This window comes from Peromyscus eremicus, chromosome 9 (genome assembly GCF_949786415.1).
Source record: "Peromyscus eremicus chromosome 9, PerEre_H2_v1, whole genome shotgun sequence".
Lineage (NCBI taxonomy): Eukaryota > Metazoa > Chordata > Mammalia > Rodentia > Cricetidae > Peromyscus > Peromyscus eremicus.
Genome location: NC_081425.1, coordinates 107,608,018 through 107,623,352, shown reverse-complemented (window position 1 = coordinate 107,623,352; position 15,335 = coordinate 107,608,018). Strand labels below are relative to the sequence as shown.

Sequence of the window (15,335 nt, the reverse complement as noted above, 5' to 3'; positions counted from 1 at the left end):
TTCTGCCTTATTTGTTAGAAAGCAAATAAGACCTACTTTATAGTCTGTTTACTAAAGTGAAATTTCAAAGTTGGGGTTGTAAAACATTAACTCTATTGTTGCTGTAAATGCAGAAACCAGCAAGCAAAGCAACGTTCTCAGGACAACATGAACATCTTTAAAGCAACCCATTATCTGACATTTTTCTTTTAAGCTGAAAGCTGATACAGGAGTGTTGTATGCGATTACACATGCTCATCACCCAAGTGGCTATTCCAACGATCCATCAGGGCAGAAGACATCAGTTTGTGAATATTTGATTCTGATCACTGGAGATCATTTGAGCATTCCTCCTGTTCTGCCTCTCTTACCCAAATCAAATCACTACCCACACCTTGAAAAGCAATGGAAACAAAGGGGTCCTCTTCCCTTAAGAACCTGTTACATTTGTGATCTCAAGTATATTCACCTCAGACTGTCATATGAATTTAACTGAAAACCCCAGGATAAGCGAGGGGCTCATAAATCAGATGAACCTCACTGCTTCCTAAGGAAGACTTTACAGGTATGCAGTTTCATGGTGGTAATGGTAAAACATTTAGTTTCTCTCTATTGGAGGTGAAGCAGCATGTTTTTCCTTCTGTTAACATTTACAAATTAGGAGAAACTTTAGAAGGGTGTTCTACAGTGACATTTGCTCCCATGAGCACAACCAGATTGGAAAGAAACATTCCCAGGTGTGATTGAAGGCAGAGGAGTATAGGCCTGCTCCAGTCTGCAGCTCTGGAGCTGCAGCCCCTGGCTCAGGGCCATGACACAGATACTGCAGATGTAGACCAGATGTGACTGTGTGTACCAGCCCTCACAACTGTCCTCCAGCTTCAGAAGAAGCACTGAAGGTGACAGAATCAGAAAGGTGTTCCTACAGGTCTAATGCTCAAGACCATGTGTTCAGTTCTTTATTTGGGGGCTACGTTATAAAAATCTAACGTGTAATTATTAGCACTACCCTTGCTGCTGGGAGTGGTTTACTAGCTGTGGAGCCACATGACTGTATCTTAGGAGATGGTTTTCCAACTAACTGGTGGCTCAGCCCCTGCACACAGATGCTAATTCTGGTTTCCCTCTTGACTTAATATTCACTCATTTACACTTGCTTGCACACACCTCTCACTCAACTGTGGGCCCTTTTGTGTCATTCTCTGAACCATGTCTGTTCTCTTCAGTCACTCCCCTCTGAACCACTGTCACATCTTGCTTGGATGACAGTGGGCGCTCATGTCCCCTGTCCACTCTCTTAGAAAAACAATATATATAGAACTCTTACTCCAAGAGTTGTAAAAGAGCAGCTTACTGGGAAAAATTGATGCCATAAGTCCATCACTTTTAAGTGTATAACTCAATGCTTTTTGGTTAGTGTACAGTACTGTGTAACTATTGCTCAGCTACAATATTAGAACAACACCCCCCCCCCATGTCTCTTGCACCTGTTTGAAGACAAACCCCACTTACCATTTCAAGCAGCTACACAGCCATTGTATCCATGGACTTGTATGTTATCGAGGGTTTGTAAAAGCACACAGCGGGTGGTTTTGCATCTGGCTGCTCTTGCTTGGTGTAGTATTTTGAAGCTTATCTCCATTGTCTCAGGCGTCAGAACCGAACTCCTTTCTAAGGCTAATAACACACCCTATGTGGTTGTTTTCTGTAAACGCACTGGAAGCTATCACTGAACTCTGAATTAGAATACTGCAGAAATGCTCAGCATTCTGCTTCTCCTCCAACCCAAGAACTACAAAGTATGCAGCAGTTTGGCTCCCTGTAGGCTTCCTAATATCACTGAGATGAAAACTGAGGCCTCTCTATGGCATATAGGCTTGTCTGACATGCCTGGTAACTTCTTCTATGCGGTGGTTTGAAAAAAAATGGCCCCCAAAGAGAGTGGCACCATTAGGAGGTGTGGCCTTGTTGAAGTAGGTGTGGCCTTATTGGAGGAGGTGTGCCATTGTAGGGGTAGGATTTGAGGTCTCTTTTGCTCAAGCTTCCCTCGGTTTGACACTAAGACCACTTCCTGTTGCCTGGAAGACATAGGACTCTTAGTTACAGCTCCAACACCGTGTCTGCCTGCACACCACCATGTCCCACCATGATGATAATGGACTGAACCTCTGAACTGTAAGCGAGCCACCTATACTGAGTGGTTTTGTATGTCAACTTGACACAAGCTAGAGTCATCAGAGGAAGGTGCCTCAGCTGAAGAAATGCCTCCTTGAGATCCAGCTGTAAGGCATTTTCTCATTTAGTGATCAATGGGGGAGGGAGGGTCCAGCCCATGGTGGGTGGTGCCATCCCTGGGCTGCTGGTCCTGGGTTCTTTAAGAAAGCAGGCTGAGCAAGCCATGGGAAGCAAGTCAGTAAGCAGCTCCCCTCCAAGGCTTCTGCATCAGCTCCTGCCTCCAGGATCCTGCCTTTGAGTTCCTGTGCTGACTTCAGTGATGAACAGCAATGCGAAGGGTAAGCCTAATAAGCCCTTTGCTCCCCACTTGCTTCTTGGTTATGGTGTTTCGTCACAGCCACAGAAACCCTGACTGAGGCAGTCTTACTCACTTCCTCCTTCCTCACAGACTCTGGATAGTCACCCTTTCTATCTAGGAGCACGACCAACTGACTCCACTTTGGGCCCATGACCCTGCTCCTTCCTCTTGTTTGACTGTGCTTTGTTCCAAGCACCAGACCTTGACAACTTGAAGCCACAACTCAGGTGGCTGTTCCTGACTAGTCAGTCTCAAGGGAGCCCCATCCCTATCTGCAGCATCCTATCCCTCTTCTTACTGTTCTGAAACCAGGTCCACTCCTACTTAAGGATCTTTTCTTATAGACTAGTTGTGTACAGGGCAGCTGGGATGAGGGACCACAGGTTTAGAGTCAAGTATGACTGACTACCCCCATCTCTCTGTTGCATGTTTGGGTGTGTGTCCCTGAGTAGGTGTGTTACTTGTGTGTGAGTGCACATGTGTGTGAGGTGTACTTGCACATGCACACACATGTGCATTGTGTGTGGAGGCCAGAGGTTGACACTGGGTGTCTTCCTCACTTGCTCTCTACCTTATATGTAGGCAGGGTCTCTTGTTGAACCCCGAGCTCATGGATTCAGCTAGTCTACTTATCCAGATGACCTGGGGGCGGGGGCACGGGTCTCCTGTTTCCTCTGTTCCAGTTCTGGGATTGCAAATGGCTGTCAAACCCACCTGTCGTTCTGTACCTCTTCAATGCCTCTCTATTTAGAGAGTCTGCAAGCTATTTCTCAAGTACCAGAGTATTTCCCTTATGGGGCAGGTATTCTCTTAGTATATTAAAAGAAAGCACAATAAAAATTCAAAAGAAAAGAGAAAATTATACAAATTATACATACATATATACACAAATACTTATCAAAACTTAAGAAATCTATACACATAAAACATTTTTCTCTATCTAAAAAATGAATATGGGGGTGAGAAAAGTTGAGGTGGTGGGTAATGAAGTTGCTAGGTGATCTTTTCTTTTTTTTTTTTTTTTTTTTGGTTTTTTCGAGACAGGGTTTCTCTGTGTAGCTTTGCGCCTTTCCTGGAACTCGCTTTGGAGACCAGGCTGGCCTCGAACTCACAGAGATCCGCCTGCCTCTGCCTCCCAAGTGCTGGGATTAAAGGCGTGCGCCACCACCGCCCGGCGATCTTTTCTTTACTGGAACTAAACTGAGTTGAGTTAACCTCCGTTCTAGGACTTGTTTGACAAACCTACCTCACTTGATACAAGAGGTCCGATCAGGATTTGGTGTCTCGGTCACTGGTGATCGAGGTAAATAAACAAGACCCTATTTTGATTTTTTATTACATTTATTTATTTATCTGTGTGTGTGTGTGTGTGTATGTATGTGCCCATGTACAGGTACATGTCACATTGTGTGCATGTAGGTCAAAGAAGAATTTGTAGGAGTCAGTTCACCCCAAAAGGGTCCTGGGGACTGAACTCAGGTCATCAGGCTTGGCAGCAAGTGTCTTTATCTGCTGAGCTGTCTTAGGCCCTGAACGTCCTATTTTATAAAGGACTTAGATGGTTACTATAATTGTACGAGACCTGGAGCTTTTCCACAATGTCCTATTTGTCTCTTGTGCATTGCCACTCATATACTTTAATCCATAACCGTTCTTTTCTGCTGTTTCTACCTGAGATCAGCACAAATATAACCAGGGCATTAACTGCCTTTACCTCCATGTCCAAACATGCACTCTGTGTGCTTAGCTCCATGAAGTGTCACTCTGCTGCTAATACAATAATTCTAATCAGGCAGCTCTTTTCTGTAACCAGGCAAATGGAGCAAATTGAGATTGCTCAGTGAGGTAAGGGGATGACCTTCATTTGAGCACAACGATTTGCTTGCTGTTTGTACACAAACAGCTGAACCGCATCTTAATTCCAGCCTGGAATTTGAAAGCTGCAGTGAATTCTCTGAGGTTGCCAGACACAAAGACAGATTCCTGATGGAGAAGCTGAAGAGAGGGAGGTCTCCAAAAAATCCATTTCAGCAAGCGCTTATCAGCCATGCACTCCTTCCCCTCAGGATACGAGATAATGGAGGCCGACTGGATGTGTCCATTCCAATCAAGTGACCAAACGTCCCCCGCTTGTCCTAAGATGTCAGACTCTCAGAATACAGTCTAGAAAGTTAGGGTAAGCCTGTAGGAGCTAGTTAATGGCCTTACTTCTCAGCATGTAAGAAATGACTAGCAATGGACTAGTGATACCATCTCTACGAGTATATGCAAAGTCACCGCACCAGCTGAGTATAAGGGTTTCCATTACAACATTATCCACAACTTGCATGCATCTGTGGGTGGATAAAACACGAACACAGCCACAGATCCAGCAAAGCAAACTGGAAAACATCATCAAATATTTACAGTGATGCTTACTGGATATGAGGATCATGAGTAATGTTTAATTCTCTTTATATTTTTCCCACTTTGCACAACCAAATTGTCAATATCTTTGGTTAAAAAACACAACATCAAATTACAGCTCTAAAAATGATGCTCATGCGAAGACCTAGCACGCTGCCTTCCACAGAGTCGGTAGCAAATAAGCATGCTTTGAAGTGTTTGCATAAAATACAGACTTCCCTTCAGTATCTTCAGAGATGCAGCCATTAGGAATTGTGAGTCCAATTCCACTGTAAAGCTGGAGTCCAGCTTGATTCATTTGCATGTAATTAAACGTTATCCTCAGGGCAGGCTCAAAAAGCAGTGGTGACGTCACCTGCAGAGAGCAGCCTGTGCTTTGGGTGGGGCTGGATGTTCTGTAGGTTGTTTTTTTTCTGAATCTTTTCTCACTAATGCTTCTATCTGCAGCAGGTTTCATTCCAGGCATAGTGCAACCTGCTGCTGTGGAATAGAATAATGGTTTAACTATGTAAAGATGCGTTGCTTTTGCTTATGTTGCATTTGTTTAACTATGTGTTGCATTTGTTTCACCTTGCCTACCTAAGGCACCTGATTGGTCTAATAAAAAGCTGAATGGCCAAGAAGAGCTAGGCAGAGGAGAGATAGGCGGGGCTGGTGGGCAGAGAGAAAAGGGGGTCCAGACAGGCAGACATACCGGAAGCAGGAAAGTAGGATGGACAGTATGTAGATAAGGTAAACAAGCCTCAGGGCAGCACATAGATGAATAGAAATGGATTGATTTTAAGTTAAAAAAAAAAGCTAGCTAAGCTAAGATCCAGCATTCATAATTAATAATAAATCTCCGTGTCATGATTTGGGGGCTGGCAGTCCAAGAAAGCCTGCCACAATCTGTCTTACAAGCCCAATAGGAAATGAAGCTAGACACAGGCAGAGAATGTCTATTTTCTCTTTGAGTTCGGTGTCAGTGTCACAATGTCAGCATGTAACATGCTGGAAATGACATCTCTGCTAATATGGGGAAAGAACACATTTGGTGGGGCTGAGCAGTACTCTTGAGGGTGGGATGAAAGACTCTGCTGGATACCCATTACTTACCTTTAAGGTTGTAAGAGACCCACTCGAGGTCATCTACCAAGATGAAGGCATTGCCACTTACAAATAGGCAAGGAGTGTATGAAGAAGAGATTCATGAAAACTGGAGCGGCGGGGGGGGGGGGGGGGTAAACGTCCACAACAAAGGCCAGGTGCTGTTCAGTGGAGACTGCTCAGGGCTTGGTGCTAGCTCACAAGAGTAGCAGTGGAGTCAGTGTTGTCGCTGGGCCCAGCGATTTTGAGTCTGTCTGTTCCTTTCATTCCTCTGTCACTACGGCTACTGTTACTCTCACTTGATGACAGTCACAGTCTGCTAGAACGAAGTTATAAGTAGGTGAATCCAGTATGGATATTCTTGACTAAACCCCAAACTTCTTCCTGTGACTCCTGACTCTGTGAGTCCAGTTCTGGCCAGTCTTATTGCCTCAGTTCCTCAGCATTCCTTCACTGCATTCTAGCCAAGCTGACTTTTCTTCTGCCTCTCGAAATCCCAAACTCCCTTTTAGCACTAGTTTGCTGATTGTATGATTTTTCCCTTCCTACCATGGGTTGCAGAATATTTGTTTAACTGTGCAAAGATGTGTTGCATTTGATTAACTATGCAAAAATGTGTTACTGTTTTACCTCGCCTGCCTAAGGCCCCTGATTGGTCTAGTAAAAAGCTGAACAGCTAATCGTGAGGGAGGAAGTATAGATGGGACATCTAGGCAGGGAGGGTAAGTAGGAAGAAGAATTTAGGCTCAGGGAAGAAAGAAAATGAGATGCCAGGGACCAGGCAGATAGACATGGAGGAAACAGGAAAGTAGGACATACAGAAAGGTAAAAAACTCCAAGGCAAAATGTAGATGAACAGAAACAGGTTAAATTAAAAGAGCTGGTGGGACAAGCATAAGATAGGGATGAGCATTCATAACTAATATTAAGTCTCTGTGTCTTTATTGGGGAGCTGGTTGGTGGCCCAAAGAAAAACAACTGCAATCATGCTGTCCTCATAACAGACTTCTTGTGTTACTCTGACTTCAATAGTCACAACTTTGGGCCCCTTTCTGACTCTCTAAATTCAGACAGCTTCTCTATACCTTTGTAAATCTCCATGGAATAACACAGTTTTTGCTTCACCCTGCACCCATATTTTGGCTACATGGCCAAGGGTTGAAAGCAGATGTGTGGCTAAAAATGAGAATTAGTGTTCTCAAACAAATTTCTAAGGATATAAGAGAAGAATAAAATGATCAACAATTTAAGTATTCCAATTTAATCATTAAAATGGTCAAGTGTAAATTTTTTACTAGTTCTGATGTGCACAGGCATGTGCACTTTTCTTTTTCTGTGTGTGCACATGTGTGCTGCTGTGCATGTACATGTGGAGGCCAGAAGTTAGGCCTGGATGGATTTCTCAATCTAGCTTCACATTATTATTATTATTATTATTATTATTATTATTATTATTATTATTTTGACACAGGGTCTCTTTCTGAACTTGGAGCTTGCTAATTGGCTAGAATGGCTAGCCAGTGAATCCTAGAGATCTTTCTGTCTCTGCCTCTCCAGCTCTTGGGGGAAAGGCATGCTCTATAGTACCTGTTTTTTTGAGTGAATATTGGTAAATAAACTTAGGTCTCCTGGTTACTCAGCAAGAACTTGATCAGATGAATCATCTCCCTAGGCCCTGAAATGCAAACTTTTAATATCATGGTGTAGAAACAATGCATTTGCTTAGCACATCAAGCTGAATATTTCCCACAGTGTCTCTATTGCAGAAAGAAAAAAGATGTTTACTTTGATTTGGGGTTGATGGAGAAGTAACACAGTTTCTGACCATTGTGCAATGGAAATTGTTAAGTTTTTCTTCTTTCTGGATAGGAATGGATGGAGGTGAGCCTTCTGTGAACGCGACATGAACACAAGCATATCACACAGGTGTGCAAAGAGTAGAACTTGGATAACATCTAATCTTTACTTCTCTGTCTAGTGTTATATCTTTGTCTTTTCTATCTTCTTTGTCTAGTGTGATTAATTTCTTTGCTGGACATGGATTTGATATTCCTCCTAATAACATCAATTTAATGTATTCTTTTACTTTACTATTAATTTGTTATCACAAAATATTCTTGTAAATCATTACAAATATTAATCTCTTCATAATACATATATAGACATATTAATAGTTCTACAAGCTAAAAGAAAATGTGAAATAAACACAGGCCATTTTGACTGTGTTTGAGTGGTTATCTGTATTTGAGCATGAATATTCAGACACTAATATTAATGAGAATGATATATCTTCCTTATGGACATTATCCTGTCAATGGTGATAATGGTTTTCTATATGATTACATGATCCCTGAGCATGTACTAGCTCAGAGAGGACCTTGAAACAACATTTGATTATCAGATCTTCCAAAGGTAAGACAGAAGTCACAGCTGTACAGTCAAAGACAAACTCTGGTCTATCTCTATGGGAGTTGCTGTCTCTACTGTATGGCCCATAAGATTGACTATGGGTATCTTAACAGCGGGACCCTGTCCCCTCTTCTCTGTGTCACCTTTAGGACATGGTGGATTGTGTGAAAGCTGACACCCAGATGCAGTGCATCACTGAGTGAAGGACCAGCTGAGTGGGACAAAGAGAGATTGGTGAAGGGCAGCATGCACTCCTCTTCTGTGGTCCAATTCACTCCCTGGCTCACCATCCTAGTGGAGTCAGCAAAAGTAGACTCATGGCATGAGTCCTGATCATTGATGACCACAGAGGCATCAGCTCTTTCTGAGGCTTTGATTTTCAGAGATCTGGATGGCTGAGACTGTTTTGGGGGATCTCTTTAAATAGGAAAGTAAGGAGGAAAGAGACACATTTTCTAGGGTCCCATATTGTGCTAAGTTTGACTAAGAGAATATTACCTAATGCTGCTCTCACACTTAGAAACAGGATGTATGAGTCAGCCTAGCAGAAAGGAAGGAAGGTGGTGGCCCTGGCAGGGCAGGATGGAATTGAGAGGTCAGGCTGCAGGATCAGAATAGGAGATCAGAGGAGGAGATCACACCGAGATATCAGACTGGGGGATCCCACCAAGATATCAGACTGGGGGATCACACTGAGATATCAGACTGGGAGATCACACTGAGATATCAGACTGGGGGATCCCACCGAGATATCAGACTGGGAGATCACACCAAGATGTCAGACTGGAAGATCACACTGAGATATCAGACTGGGGGATCACACTGAGATATCAGACTGGGAGATCGCACCAAGATATCAGACTGGGGGATCACACCAAGATATCAGACTGGGGGATCACACTGAGATATCATACTAGGGGATCACACTGAGATATCATACTAGGGGATCACACTGAGATATCAGACTAGGAGATCACACTGAGATATCAGACTAGGAGATCACACTGAGATATCAGACTAGGAGATCACACTGAGATATCAGACTGGGAGATCACACTGGAAAACCACACTGGGGGATCACAGTAGGAAATCATATTGTGAGATTAACCCCCTGCACTTAATTCTTTTCTAATGAGGCCTCAGATCTTGATACTGCAACCTTATTATACTCTGTATAAGGTAAAAAACAAGTGTTCCTTTTATAATTTTCTTTCTCTATTAAGAAGACAAATTTTCCAAACAACAAAAACTTGATTATATTGTCACCCTTTAGCTAAGTGTCAAGATGATTTCTAGATTTTCAGACTTAGTTTATGTTGGATCTGGCTGTTCCTTGGTGTGTGTGTGTGTGTACATGCATGTGAAAGTGTGTATATGTGTATATAAGTATTCCTTATTTGAAAAGTGATGCTTAACTGAACCTGACGGTTGGGTCTTGTAATCCCAACTACTTGGTAAACAGAGATTGGAGGATCTCAAGTTCAAGGCTGACTGTGGCTTCAAAGTGAAATCTAAGGACTGATAGAGCTACTTGATTTGAAGCTGTCTTAACCAAGAAAAGCAGCTCAGAGGTAGAGCACCTCTGAACATGTAAAAGGCCCTGGTTTCAATGCTCAGCACTGAGAACAGAAACAACAAAACTCCACCCATACCCCCTCCATTGAGCAAACACCCTCACCTAAGTGCAGTGTTTGGGGTTAAGTGTGGTTACTTTCTAGCCTCTCCTATTCTCGTGCAGAGTGAGCATTCATATAAGCGGTGAAATTGATGCCATATTATTTTAATGGCCACTGGTCCTCAAAAGAGGGTGTCTGTCCAGCCCATCACAACATCTTTCCCCACATACTACTGAGGCTTCATTTTTCATTAGTTAAGATTTACTGACCATTCTTCCATGCCAGGTCTTATATGAAGGCATCCTTATATGCACATTTTCTAAGTACAAAGAATTTACATATAAACTGCTCTAGAAAGGGAAGTCAAAGGGCATCTGGTTGAGAGACAAGTGTCTTTTCTTCTTTAGTCACACCAGCTGATGTGCGGTGTTACTTGCTTTCATATCCTGATGATGGTAAAGACTACTATTTCATATTTGTGTACAGGTGCTTTGCCTAGTCATTACATTCAATCCCTTGTCAGCCAGCCTCCGGTGTCAGTGCTGTGAGCCTCGTTGTAAGGGAAGGAACTGAGTTTCAGAGGGATGTGACAACTCACCTAATACAACAATGTTAGAAGCAAAAGTGCCATCTGATCCAACTGGGTGTCTCTCTCAGAACACTGCTGTCATGCCAGAGCTGAAGATTTACCTCCTAAGTCTGAGCTGGAAGCGAGGAAATGGAATGAGAGCTTTTAAGGCCTTTCCAGTGCACCGAGAAACTCCAAGGACCTAAGGGTTGCAGCACGGAGGGTCTAGGACTCTCAAACACTTGGAGCATTGGCATCAGCCATGGTGCTCTGTTTCCTCAGAGGCCCTGCTCTCACCGAGTTCTAGATCACAGCACAGGGAAACAAAGCAAGGCAGCAGTTTAGGAATGCTCAGAAAGAAGGAGCCCGCTGCTGCACTCCAACCTCTTAAGCACTGGCCCTAATCAGAAGGAAGGTGGGAGAGTGGGTGGATGAAGACCCGTTCTTGGGGTGTGGGACTCCGAGTAAGACTCAAAGGCGGCTGTGCCCTGGAATAATCCTCTTGTACACTGTAAAGATTTGCCACTGAAATTGATGTAATAAGACTCTGATTGGCCAGTAGCCAGGCAGCAAGTATAGGTAGAGTGATCAAACTAAGGATGATGAGAAGAAAAGGGGCGGAGTCAGGAATCACCAGCCAGATGCAGAGGAAGCAAGATGAGAATGTCATACTGAGAAAAGGTACCAAGCCACGTGACTAAACATAGATAAGAATTATGGGTTAATTTAAGTGTAAGAGGTAGTTAGTAATAAGCCTGAGCTATTTGACTTATTAATATTTATTATTAATAAATTAATTATTTATAATTAAGATAAGCCTCTGTGTGGTAATTTGGGAATCCACCGCTGGGTATTTGGGAGTTGCTGGCAGGACAGAAACTGCCTATAGGGCTGCAACTGTAAGACGTGGGAAGATATACTCTGCACTCCTCTTGCCTTTGAGAAACAACTCCTATGCCGTTGGATCAACACACCCTACGAGTCTCCTTACTGCTGGAAAAGCCCTGTTTCAAGGGTGCTCACATCTCTTTTGGCAAAATAAGCTCCTTGCTTTCCAGGGGTGGCTGGAGGACTGAGTAAGGTCTCTTAACATCTCTAAGCTTCTACTTCTTTCTATTTAATGAGAGGGTACTGATTTCTTGTGTGTGTACATGTGTTCAGGAGTATGTGTTCATGTGTGTGTGTGTGTGTGTGTACATGCATTCATGTGTGTGCATGAGTGTGGAGGTCAGAGATCATTCTCAGGTATAGTTCCTCAGGAGCCTCCACCTTGCTTTTTGAGACAGGGTCTCTGGATGGGACCTACACTTGTCAATTAGGCAGGGCTGGCTAGACAGTGAGCCTCATGGATCTGGCTGTAACTACCTTCCCAGCTCTGGAATCACATCTGGATGTTACTGTGCCCCACTTTTTACATGTACATGGATGCTCGGGAGTGAAGTGGGGTTTTTGCAGCAAATCCATTGCCAGTGCAGTAGTCTCCTCAGCCCACTGATTTGATACAATCTTGTAGTACTTAGTGAGGCCATGGTGGGATTTGGCTAACACTACTCCATAAGAGGCTGCAACATGCTGATGCTTGCACCTTTATCAGACAGCCTGATAGTATAGTTTTCAACAATCCCACAGGCAGGAGGTTGCACTCCTGTCAAATATGGAGACACTGAAGAAAAGAGGGGAACATCTGCTTGCCTAAGGCTGCCCAGCTGGTGGATGGCGAAGGCAGGACTTGGTTGGTTCTGTCTGTTGTTATACCTGATAGCAGCTTTAAAGGAATGGTGGAACATTTGTGACTGTGACCGTTTCCGGGAGGGTGGGACTCATCATATTTAGGGCTCTCTCAGGGCTTGCTGTCTGCCTTACTGTATTTCCTTTGAAGACAGGAACACTGCTTATGTGCAAGTGTTGAATTACACCTGCTGGATGCACTGACCTGGAACACCTGTGCTGTGTGAGTGACAGCAGGATCATTGCTGTTTAAACACCTGCAGTGTTTAACTCCACAAAACAGCTCAATTTGTGGAAAGGAAATGAGCCTTTTATAGTCTCTAAATGCCCAATCCTGTTTAAAATGCCTTCCTTCCCTGGCTTTTTAGGAAGGCAAGGTATCAAGATAGTGAAAAGTACCATCTCATGTTTGGGTTTTGGCTCAGCTATTTACTATCAATGCCATTTTGACTAACTCACATAACCTCAACGGATCTCAGTATTTCCATCAACAAATGGGTATAGCAGTGTCTTGTAGGTCTTAGCATGGTACCTAGTCAGTAGAATTGACTGACTCAAAGTTAATGGTTACTATTTTAGATCTAGGCCACCTTTTATTCCCATCTCCCCTTCCTCCCTTGAACAGTGTTAAAGTCAAGATTGTAATAGCAAAATGACTTCTATGAAATTGATAGTGCTTAACAAATGTTAATTAATTTTCATGAGTTTAGTAAGGCACAAAGAGGTGGGTTGTTGGCCCTAGGTCACATAGCCGACGCAAGAATGTGGTTCTGAGATTCTTGACTTTGTGTTCTTACTCATGACAGTCGTATGTTGTTCCAGTCCCTGTTGAATCTACACCAAGCATCTCTTGTCTTATTACCAATGAGGGGTTAGAGCAGCAGTTCTCAACCTATGGATCTCAAACCCTCTGGGGATTGAATGGCCCTTTCACAGGGTTCTCCTAAGACCACAAGAAAAGAGATATTTATATTACTATTCATAACAGTAGCAAAATTACAGTGATTAAGTAGCAATGAAATACTTTTATGGTTTTGGGGGTCACCAAAACATGGGAACCACAACTGGATTAGAGTTTCTGGCCTGAATCTCAGTGTTACAGGTAAATAACTCCATGCCATTCTTATCTATTCTGTTTCTGATTATTTAATAACAAAAATTTACAAAGCACATTCTTAGTTTTCCATCATCTACTCACTATTAAAGTGTTCATGAAATTTGAGTTTACATGGATTTTTTTTTTTTTTTTTTTTTTTTTTACACTCAGAGGGACTTTCAACATCTGACCACCTCATCCAGCCAGTCCTTGATCATTCAGTCTCAGCTACAGGTCCTGTCAACTGCTGTATGTTCCTCACCATGGCTCCCTTCCCAGCTGGATGAGAGAACTGCAGAGTAGCTGAGGTGGAAGGGATCTGAAACACTGCTTATCAGGACGTGGGGAAGCTAGGAAGGGTACTGTCCAGTTGATGATTGACAGGGGGTGCTGTGGGATGTTCTGTATGGCAAATGTGTTGCTCTGATTGGTTAGTAAATAAAACACTGATTGGCCAGTAGTCAGGCAGGAGGAAGTATAGGCGGGACAAGGAGGAGAAGAATTCTAGGAAGTGGAAGGCTGAGAGAGACACTGCCAGCCACAGCCATGACAAGCAGCATGTGAAGATGCCGGTAAGCCACAAGCCATGTGGCAAGGTATAGATTTATAGAAATGGATTACTTTAAGATATAAGAACAGTTAGCAAGAAGCCTGCTACGGCCATATAGTTTGTAAGCAATATAAGTCTCTGTATTTACTTGGTTGGGTCTGAGCAGCTGTGGGCCTGGCAGGTGGTAGAGATTTGTCCTGACTGTGGGCCAGGCAGGAAAACTCTAGCTACACAGGGGGAAGATAGGAAGTTTAGTGTCCAGTTGATGATTGACAGGGGGAAGCTAGGAAGGGTAGTGTCCAGTTGATGATTGACAGGATGGGTAATTGCTGATGGGATCAGAGGCAGAACCTAGAGTCTTCTGTCCAGGGCTTGTTCTCAGCACACAATCCTTCCTCCATCTTTAGTTTCATTGGTTGTTTCCCCTGCTAGCTAACCTTGCCCTTCCAGGTGCCACACAGACTGCTCTTCTGTAATTCTCTGGGCCCCTGGATTGGGCTCTCTGGCTTGAGAAGCAGGGCAGTCTCTGAGCATCCTGAATGGTGGTTATCATTTTACTGATTCTGAACTCACATGTCTTCTGGAATTCTGGCAGAATAAATTTCTAGGTCAATGTTGTCTTTTACTATTTGTGATTTAATTAACTCTAAAAAACCTAAGCTTTATCTCCGAAAAAAAAAAAAAAAAAAAACCAAGAGAAATGGTGCCTGGGTTTCCACTGCACAGCATTTCCCGTCTAATGACTTCAGGACTGTGCGGGTGTGGGGTGTGGAGGAAGTGGACAGGGAAGGAAACACTCTCGGGACCGTGTCTCTTTTTCCATGTGGGCTCTCCAGTCCTAAAAAGCTGCAGCGGCACCTGGACAATGGGTTATTCTATCCCAACACATGTTTCCACATTTGCTTTGCTGCATGGCTCTACTCCAAAGGTCAACTCTTACTGCACCCACCTTGGCAGAAATGGTGACTTCTAGAAACACTATGCCTTCCCTCTGACTATCAGACTACTGAAACGATGGTCCTTAAGAAATTGGAATTTTCCTGGGAATCCCATGCTGGGAGAAAGGAAGAAGCCTTGTTCCAGCCAGACAAGTAGGCCGTTTCCTAGGAAAAGAGTTCACACAATTCTGCTATGTCGGGCCACTTTGCAGAGACTAGAACTCAGGACTGCTTGGTTATGCATAACTCTGGCCCTCATGTCAGGAAGCAAAGATGGACATGGGGATCACTGAGTTTCTTTGTCTCTCTTCCCAATGTGGCCACATTGAATACATCTCTCTTTTTCTCGTGCTTTTCCCTGTTGGATTGTCCTACTGAAGTCAGGTGGCTGAGCACACCTTGGTAGGGCTGCCAGGACACAAGCTC

The 15,335-nt window shown here is 43.5% G+C and overlaps 1 protein-coding gene across 13 annotated transcripts in view; it reads right to left on the bottom strand.

Annotated features, from left to right (window-relative positions):
- Positions 1-15,335, bottom strand: part of Cadps (calcium dependent secretion activator) — a 456,343-nt gene that overhangs the window by 217,416 nt on the left and 223,592 nt on the right. The window lies entirely within an intron of this gene.